Source organism: Tachyglossus aculeatus, chromosome 2 (assembly GCF_015852505.1).
Source record: "Tachyglossus aculeatus isolate mTacAcu1 chromosome 2, mTacAcu1.pri, whole genome shotgun sequence".
NCBI lineage: Eukaryota > Metazoa > Chordata > Mammalia > Monotremata > Tachyglossidae > Tachyglossus > Tachyglossus aculeatus.
In genome coordinates this window covers 96,167,163-96,176,792 of record NC_052067.1, presented here as the reverse complement: position 1 = coordinate 96,176,792, position 9,630 = coordinate 96,167,163, and the positions used below count along the sequence as shown (strand labels likewise).

Sequence of the window (9,630 nt, the reverse complement as noted above, 5' to 3'; positions counted from 1 at the left end):
GCCCTGAAAGCAGCTTTGCATCATAGGGCGTAACGTGACACAGAAGGTTTCTACAGGAGCAGAAAAGATGAAGATATAGCAAGGCCTTCAGACATACAGTCTGCCGAGATGTTCAAGGGGCAAACCGGATCAAATTTCCGGGTTAACTAAAGCACTTCCAACCACGAAACACACCTGGTGTATGAAACCTGCAAGGATCGTCTGTTCTTTTTCAAGCAGATGGGTGGAGAAGGGAAAGCATCATTTGGCAGATGGCATTTTAGAGGATTTTGCCATTTTCCCACCCACAGCTTCTGGACTGAGGTGGTGGTGGGTTCGGAACAAATGGAAGGAAACAATTCCTCACCTGTAGTGGGCTGAACCTTTCCCAGTGGGGCCTGTGCTTCTGGATATCTTCAAAATCATCAGAAATCATCATCAGAGAAGCAGCGTGGCTCAGGGGAGAAAGCACAGGCTTGGGAATCAGACGTCATGGGTTCAAATTCCGGCTCCGCCGCTTGTCAGCTGTGTGACTTTGGGCAAGTCACTTCACTTCTCTGGGTCTCAGTTACCTCTTCTGTAAAATGGGAATTAAGATTGTGAGCCCCACATGGGACAACCTGATTCATTCAATCGTATTTATTGAGCGCTTACTGTGTGCAGAGCACTGCACTAAGCGCTTGGGAAGTACAAGTTGGCAAGATACAAAGACGGTCCCTACCCAACAGCGAGCTCCTCCTCAGTGCTTAGAACAGTGCTTTTCACATAGTAAGCGCTTAACAAATACCAAAATTATTATTATTATTATTATTATTATTATTATTATTAAATTATAATTATTATGAGAAGCAGCGTGGCTATGAGAAGCAGCATGGCTCAGTGGAAAGAGCACGGGCTTTGGAGTCAGAGGTCATGGGGTCAAATCCCGGCTCCACCAATTGTCAGCTCTGTGACCTTGGGCAAGTCACTTAACTTCTCTGGGCCTCAGTTACCTCATCTGTAAAATGGGGATTAAGACTGTAAGCCCCCCGTGGGACAACCTTATCACCTTGTAACCTCTCCAGCACTTAGAGCAGTGTTTTGCACATAGTAAGTGCTTAATAAATGCCATTATTATTATTATTATTGTTATTATCAGAAGCAGCACACCGCCTAGTGGAAAGAGCACCATCCTAGGAGTCAGAGGACCTGGGTTCTAATCCCGGCTCTGCCATTTGTCCACTGTGCCTCTCCGCCACTGGCCTGCTGCGTGACTTTGGACAAGTCACTTAACTTCTCTCTGGCTCAGTTTCCTCATCTGTAAAACGGGAATTAAATCCTACTCTCTCTTACTTAGACTGTGAGCTCCAACATTCAATACAGTGCTCGACACATAGTGAGCACTTAATAAATATGATGGTGATGATGATGACAATAATTGTGACACTAATTGATAATAATAATAATCTGGAGGGAGAGTTAGGGGAGTTGGAAAGTCCGCAAGTGGGTATCTTGCCAAGCATGCTGTACACCAGAAAAGCCAGCACAATTTAGAATTGGCCAAGATAGGGATGAAGGGTAATGATAGAATACCAGCTTGTGCCCTAGATAATAATAATAAAAATTATGGTATTTGTTAAGCTCTTACTCTATGCCAGCCACTGTACTAAGCACTGGGGCTCACAGTCTAAGTATGAGAGGGTAGGATTTAATCCCCATTTTCAGATGTTGTCCCATGTGAGCTCACAGTCTTAATACTCATTTTACAGATGAGGTAACTGAGGCACAGAAAACTTACACAAGGTCACACAGAGGACAAGCAGCGGAGCCGGGATTAGAACCTATGACCTCTGACTCCCAAGCTTGTGCTCTAGCCACTGGGCTCTGCTGCTTCTCTGCTAGATGATAAGAGCCCTGGACTGAGAACCGGTTGGGAAATGAGCTGGTGGATTGGTTCGAAAATAGAGAATGGCCAGGATTAGAGGTCTATCTTCTCTTGTCTTATGCCGTCGAGTCATTTCCGACACAGAACGACACCACAGACACATCTCTCCCCAGAATGCCCCCCTTTCCATCTGCAATCGTTCTGGTAGTGTATCCACACAGTTTTCTTGGTAAAAATATGGAAGTAGTTTACCACTGCTGCCTTCCACGCAGTAAGCTCAAGTCTCCGCCCTCACTTCTCTCCCACGCCAATGCTGCACGAGTTTTGACTTGTAGCCGATTGCCTTCCACTCGCTAGCCACTGGCCAAGCTAGGAATGGAATGGACAGGCCTCTGCTTGACTCTCCCTCCCATAGTTGAGACCGGTAGAGGACTGGAAGCTCTCCAGGTACGACCCTGAGAGGGGTGGAGGTCTATAGCCCTCTGAAAACTGGCCGGGGGAGTTTTCATTTTAATGCTGACGTTTATTAAGTGCTTACTCTTCACTAAAACCCTGGGCTAAATTATGGGGTCGGTGTAAGATCAGATTCGGCTCAGCGGAAAGAGCAGGGGCTCTGGAGTCAGAGGTCATGGGTTCAAATCCCCGCTCACCCACTTGTCAGCTGTGACTTTGGGCAAGTCACTTAACTTCTCTGGGCCTCAGTTACCTCAACTCTAAAATGGGGATTAAGACTGAGAGCCCCCTGTGGGACAACCTGATCACCTTGTAACCTCCCCAGTGCTTAAAACAGTGCTTTGCACATAGTAAGCGCTTAATAAATGCCAATATTATTATTATTATTATTCATTCAGTCACTCATAGTTATTGAGCACTTACTGTGTGCAGAGCACTGTACTAAGCACTTGTAAAGTACAATTCGGCAGCAAATAGAGACAATCCCTACCCAACAATGGACAGATATCAGCCCTTGTTCCATGTGGGCTCACGGTCTAAGAGAGAGGGAGAGACAGGTCATTTATCTCCATTATTAGGAGGAAGACACTGAGGCTCTGACTTGCTCCACGTCACACAGCAGGTTAAGTGGTACAGCTGGGGTTAGAACATCTCAGTCCCGTGTTCTTTCTTCTAGGCCATGCCGCTTCCCATCCTGTACAGTGCTCTGCACATAGTAAGTGCCCAATAAATACGATTGATGATGATCCTATCCTGCCCTCTCTGCCTCAGGCCAAATGCAGGATCAACCCCAAAGTCCAAGAAGGACTGGCGGGAGGAGGCTGTGCTGTGGGGGACAGGGAGAAAGGTTTATTCATTCAATCACATTTATTGAGCTCTTACTGTGTGCAGAGCACTGTCCTAAGCACTCGGAAAAGTACAAATCGGCAACATATAAAGACGGTCCCTACCCAACAAGAGGCTCACAATCTAGGAGGGGGAGACAGACAATGAAACAAAACAAATAGACAGGTGTCAATACCATCAGAATAAATAGGTGTGGAGAGCACTGTACTAAGCGCTCGGCAAAGTACAAATCAGCAACATATAAAGACGGTCCCTACCCAGCAACGGGCTCACAGTCTAGGAGGGGGAGACAGACAACAAAACAAAACAAGTAGACAGGTGTCAATACCATCAGAATAAATAGAATAATAGTTGTATACACATCATTAATAAAATAAAGAGTAATAAATATGTACAAATATACACAAGTGCTGTGGGGAGGGGAATAAGGGTAGGGAAGAAGAAGAGGGAGCTGTGGCAGGGAGGGAGAGGAGAGGAGAAAGGGAGGCTCAGTCTGGGAAGGCCTCCTGGAGGAGGTGAGCTCCCAATAGGGCTATGGAGGAAGAGAGATAGTTTGGTGGATGTGTGGAGGGAGGGCATTCCAGGCCAGGGGAAGGATGTGGCCTGGATGGAATTCCTGGGCTTTTTCCATGGGTCTACATTCCCTTCGGTTCTCCACCCTACACCCCGACCCAATATTTTCACCCACCGCATCTGGAGGGACAATCAAACTCACAGCCTAATGGATAGATCCTGGGCCTGGGAGCAGAAGGATCTGGGTTCTAATCCCAGCTCCATCACTTGTCTGCTGTGTGACCTTGGGCAAGTCACTCACTTCTCTGTACCTCAGTCCTCTCATCCGTAAAATGGGATTAAAACTGTGAACCCCATGTGCTCACAGTTGGACTGCGTCCAACCCAACTAGCTTGTCTCTAACCCAGAGCTTAATGCAATGCCTGGCATATAGCAAGCGCTTAACAAATACCATAATTATGAGTATTAATTATTATTCTCTGCGGCTCAGTTCCCTCATCTCTAGAATGAGATTAAAACCGTGAGCCCCATGTGTGATGGGGACTGCGTCCAACCCGGTTTGCTTGTCTCTACCCTAAAGCTTAGTACAGTGCCTGGACCATAGTAAACGCTTAACAATTACCGCAATTACTATTTTTATTCAAAACCAGTCTGACAGGGTTTCCAAAGAAAGCGCTTGATGCAGGTGGTCTCCCAGGGAGTGAGTCAACAGCTCCGAGGAGGCTCCATCGCCCGGGATCCCTGGAGCGTCTGGCCAAGTCCCTGCTTGTTCGTTTCACTCTCACCGTGGCTGCCGCTAATTAGGATTAGAAATTAAAGATCATAAAGCACCACAAAAGAAGGAGTGTGCGGCTTGCCGACAATCAGGTGGCTCTTGCCGTGCCAATGTCGTTACCGGAGCCCGACTGTGGTCTTTCCCGGAGAGAGTAGACAGACATCTTTCGGTGATTGCTCCGGTCCGTGCTGTGACATAAAACCATTTCTGCTGCTCGTTAGGTCGCAGTTAAGCCATTAAAGGGGCCTGGGTTTCTAATGGAAAACATACTTGGCCATCGAGTCCTATAAAATCAGACTCAGGTCTTTACCTTAAATGCTCATGGAATTCTATTGGCTCTGCCTTGGGTACTTTGTCGGCTTCAAAAGAGAAGGAAGAGAAGGTTGTAAGCCTGATAAAGTCCAGTCTGCGTTTGTCTATTTATTTATAATGCTGGCTGGGGCCGTTTAGGTATGTGAATAATAATAACCGTGGTATTCGTTAAGCGCTTACTGTGTGCCAGGCATTGTACTAAGCGCTGGGGTGAATACAAACAAATTGGTTTGGACACAGTCCCTGCCCCACGTGGGGCTCACAGCCTCAGTCCCCGTTTTACAGATGAGGGAATTGAGGCACAGAGAAGTGAAGTGATTTGCCCAAGGTCACACAGCAGACAAGTAGCACAGCCAAGATTAGAACCCATGACCTTCTGATTCCCAGGCCCGTGCTCTATCCACTATGCCATGCTGATTAGTATAGTGCCTGGCACATAGTAAGTGCCCAACAAATACCATTAAAAAAAGATAATGTCCTACACACAGATAGCACCCAGCACAGTGCTCTGCAAACGGTAGGGACCTACTGCAATGTTCGGCACACAATATCAATCAAATAATAATACTTATTGAACACCTCAGGGAGACAGAACACTATGCCAAGCATTTGGGAGAAAATAATAGAATCAAGATAGAGTAATAGGATAATAGATTGCTGCCCTCTTCTAGACTGTGAGCCCACTGTTGGGTAGGGACCGTCTCTATATGTTGCCAACTTGTACTTCCCAAGCGCTTAGTACAGTGCTCTGCACACAGTAAGTGCTCAATAAATACGATTGATTGATTGATTGAGGGCAGGAAACAAGGGTTTGCTTTAATTGGAAGTAAGTGCTCAGTAAATACGATTGAATGAATGAATGCCCTCAAGGAGCTAATAATCCAGTGAAGGAGACAGACCTTAAAATAAATTTCAGATAGGAGGAAGTTATAGAGAAATGTAAGTAAATAGTCATGATACTTGTTAAGCGCTTACTATGTGCCAAGCACTGTTCTAAGTGCTGGGGTAGCTAAAAGTTAATCAGGTTGAACACAGTCACTGTCCCATATGGGGTTCACACTCTTAATCCCCATTTTACAGACCAGGTAATTGAAGCCCAGAGAAGTTAAGTGACTTGACCGAGGTCACATAGCAGACACGTGGCAGAGCAAGGATTAGAACCCAGGTCCTTCGGACTCCCAGGCGAGTGCTCTATCCACTAAGCTGCAACGCTCACGCTGCTTCGGGCTACGCGAATGCTTAGTTGGTACTGAAGTGATGAAGCAGCAGGTGGGAAAACATAAGAAGGGGAGATGAAAAATGAATCAGGGAAGACCCCCTGGAGGAGATGTGATTTCAGAACAGCTTTGAAGATGATGATGATGGCATTTGTTAAGCACTCACTATGTGCCAAGCACTGTTCTAAGCGCTGGGGTGGATACAAGGTAATCAGGTAGTCCCACAGGGGGCTCACAGTCTTCATCCCCATTTTACAGCTGAGGGAACTGAGACCCAGAGAAGTGAAGTGACTTGCCCGAATTCACATAGCTGACAGGCGGCGGAGCCGGAATTTGAACCCGTGACCTCTGACTCCCAAATCCATGCTCTTTCCATTGAGCCACACTGCTACTGCGGAGAGCAGTAGTCTGCTGGATGTGAATGGAAAAGGAGGGTGTAATCAAGAGGTGAGCAGAAGGAGACTGTAAACTCCTTGTGCGGGGAAATGTGCCTGCCAACTTTGTCTATTATACTCTCCCAAGTGCTTAGAACAGTGCTTTACACTCAGTAAGTGCTCAGTAAATACCACTGAGCTATTGATTATTTGATGATAATAAATAAAGGTTGGCTTTTTTTATAAAGCCACATATAGTGCTCTGTCAATCATTCATTCATTCAATCGTATTTATTGAGCACTTACTGTGTGCAGAGCACTGTACTAAGCACTTGGGAAGTACAAGTTGGCAATATATAGAGACGGTCCCTACCCAACAACGGGCTCACAGTCTAAAAGCGGGAGACAGACAACAAGACAAAACATGTGGACAAATGTCAAGTCATCAGAATAAATAGAAATAAAGCTAGAGCACATTGCTCTGTATACAGTAATGATAATAGTAATTATGGTATTTGCTAAGTGCATACTATGTGCCAGACACTGTTCTAATCACCAGGTTTGCTACATGTTAATCAGATTGGACACAGTCCCTGTCCCACACAGGGCTCACACTCTTAATCATCATCATCAATCGTATTTATTGAGCGCTTACAGTGTGCAGAGCACTGTACTAAGCGCTTGGGAAGTCCAAGTTGGCAACATATAGAGACAGTCCCTACCCAACAGTGGGCTCACAGTCTAAAAAACAGTAATCCCCATTTACAGAAGAGGGAATTGAAGCCCAGAGAAGTGAAGTGACTTGTCCAAGGTCACACAGAAAGCAAGTGGCCCAGCCAGGTTGAGAACCCTTGACCTTCTGACTCTTAGGCCATGGCTCTAACCACTAGGGAGCTGCTTCAAGCATTCCAGATAATGCTCCACATGCAGAAGTCATTCAGTACAGTGTCTCACCCACAAGATGTGCCTTGCTAATGCTCTGCAGGCAATAGACCCTCTCTGTGGTGTTCTGTCCACAGTAGGCATCCAGTATAGTTCTCTGCAAGCAGACTGTACCCAGTTAAGGGCTCTACCCACAGTAGGTAGTCAGTACAGTGTTCTGAAGACTATAGAGAAGCAAAGTGGCTCAATGGAAAGAGCCCGGGCTTTGGAGTCAGAGGTCATGAGTTCAAATCCCTGCTCCGCCAATTGTCAGCTATGTGACCTTGGGCAAGTCACTTAGCTTCTCTGTGCCTCAGTTACCTCAACTGTAAAATGGGGATTAAGACTGTGAGCCCCACGTGGGACAATCTGATTACCTTGTAAGCTCCCCAGCGCTTAGAACAGTGCTTTGCACATAGTAAGCGCTTAACAAATGTCATAATTATTTATTGTTATTATTATATGGCCAGTGCTTATATGGGAATATATATATATATATATATATATATATATATATACTTATTGGGAAGCAGTGTGGCTCAGTGGAAAGAGCACGGGCTCGGGAGTTAGAGGTCATGGGTTTGAATCCCGGCTCCACCACGTGTCAGCTGTGTGACCTTGGGCAAGCCACTTAACTTCTCTGTGCCTCAGTTACCTCAACTGGAAAATGGGGATTAAGACTGTGAGCCCCAAGTGGGACAACCTGATCACCTTGTATCCCCCCCAGCGCTTAGAACAGTGCTTTGTACATAGTAAGTACTTAACAAATACCACCATTATTTATTATTATTATATACCAGTACAGTGCCTGCACACAATAGATGTTCAGTAAATGCTGCTGATAGGAAGCAGCATGGCTCAGTGGAAAGAGCCCGGGCTTGGGAATCAGAGGTCACGGGTCTGAATCCCGGCTCTGCCACATGTCTGCTGCGTGACCCTGGGCCAGTCACTTCACTTCTCTTTGCCTCAGTTCCCTCATCTGTAAAATGGGGACGAAGACTGTGAGCCCCACGTGGGACAACCTGATCACCTTGTATCCCCCTCAGTGCTTAGAACAGTGCTTTGCACATAGTAAGCGCTCAACAAATGCCATTATTATTATAGGAATGATCCTGATTTTTCTCTTAATTCCTCTGTGGCAACAGTTGAGTGAAACATCTCTTTTTTATTCCTTTGTTTTTTAACGGTAGATTTGTTAAGCACTTACTATGTGCCAGGCACTGTGCTATGCCCTGGGATAGATACAAGATACCCTTCATGGGGGAGAGGTGTCTAAAGCAGCCCAAGAACCTGCAGTGATTGCCTGTTCACCTCGGCAACAAACAGAAACTCTTTACGATTGGTTTTAAAGCACTCAATCACCTTGCCCCCCTTCTACCTCACCTCGCTGCTCTCGTACTACAATCCAGCCCTCACACTGTGCTCTTCTAAATGCCAACTTATTCTCCATACCTCAATCTCTTCTTTTTTTCTGCCCACCTCTCACTCACATCCTGCTTCTTACCTGGAAGGCTCTCCCTCTTCACTCTTGCCACCTTCCTGACAAAACCCTCACTTTCTTTTCTCCCACTCTCTTCTGTGTCACCCTGATTTGCTCCCTTTATTCACCGCCCCCTCAATCCCACAGCACTTATGTATATATCTGTAACTAATTAATTTATATTACTGTCTGTCCCCCCCCTCTGGACTGTAAGCTCGTTGGGGGCAGGGAATGTGTCGGTTATATTATTATATTGTACTCTCCCAACACATTAGAGCACTCTGCACATGGTTAATGCTCAACAAACACAACTGATGGATTGATTGATTGTTTGATGCCATATGGGGGAGGAAATTGTTCTCCGTCTAGATGCAGACATTCTGTTCTATTCTGTGTTCAGACTGAACTTGGATGGTATCGCTTAGGGAGCAACAAATGTTGCTTCCCAGCTCTCATCTGAGTGCTCTAGCAGATGGAATTTCCAGAAAGAGAAAGCAACAAGGCCTTCTTGATTTTACCCACAATGGGAAAGGCGTATTGTCCTACTCTAGGGGGTTAAGGAGACCTGAATTCACAGCTCTTGTTTTCTTCTTTTCCAGCATGGCCTAGTGGAAAGAGCATCAACTTGGGAGTCAGGAGGATCTGGGTTCTTAATCCTGGCTCTGTCAATTGCTTGCTCTGTGACCTTGGGCAACTCACTTAACTGCTCTGTGTCTCAGCTTTCTCAACTGTAAAAGGGGGATTCAATACCTGCTATTCCTCCTACTTTGTGAGCCCTTTGTGGGACAGGGATTCATTCATTCATTCATTCAATCATATTTATTGAGTGTTTACTGCATGTAGAGCACTCTACTAAGCACTTGGGAAGGTACAACAATACAACATACATCAATAAA

At 45.9% G+C, this 9,630-nt stretch overlaps 1 non-coding gene across 1 annotated transcript; it reads right to left on the bottom strand.

The window, feature by feature from the left end:
- Window positions 1-2,170: 2,170 nt before the first annotated feature.
- LOC119924091 lies at window positions 2,171-2,308 on the bottom strand. Its single transcript, XR_005449039.1, has one exon. It is a non-coding gene; the product is annotated as a small nucleolar RNA SNORA7 (small nucleolar RNA).
- Window positions 2,309-9,630: the final 7,322 nt, after the last annotated feature.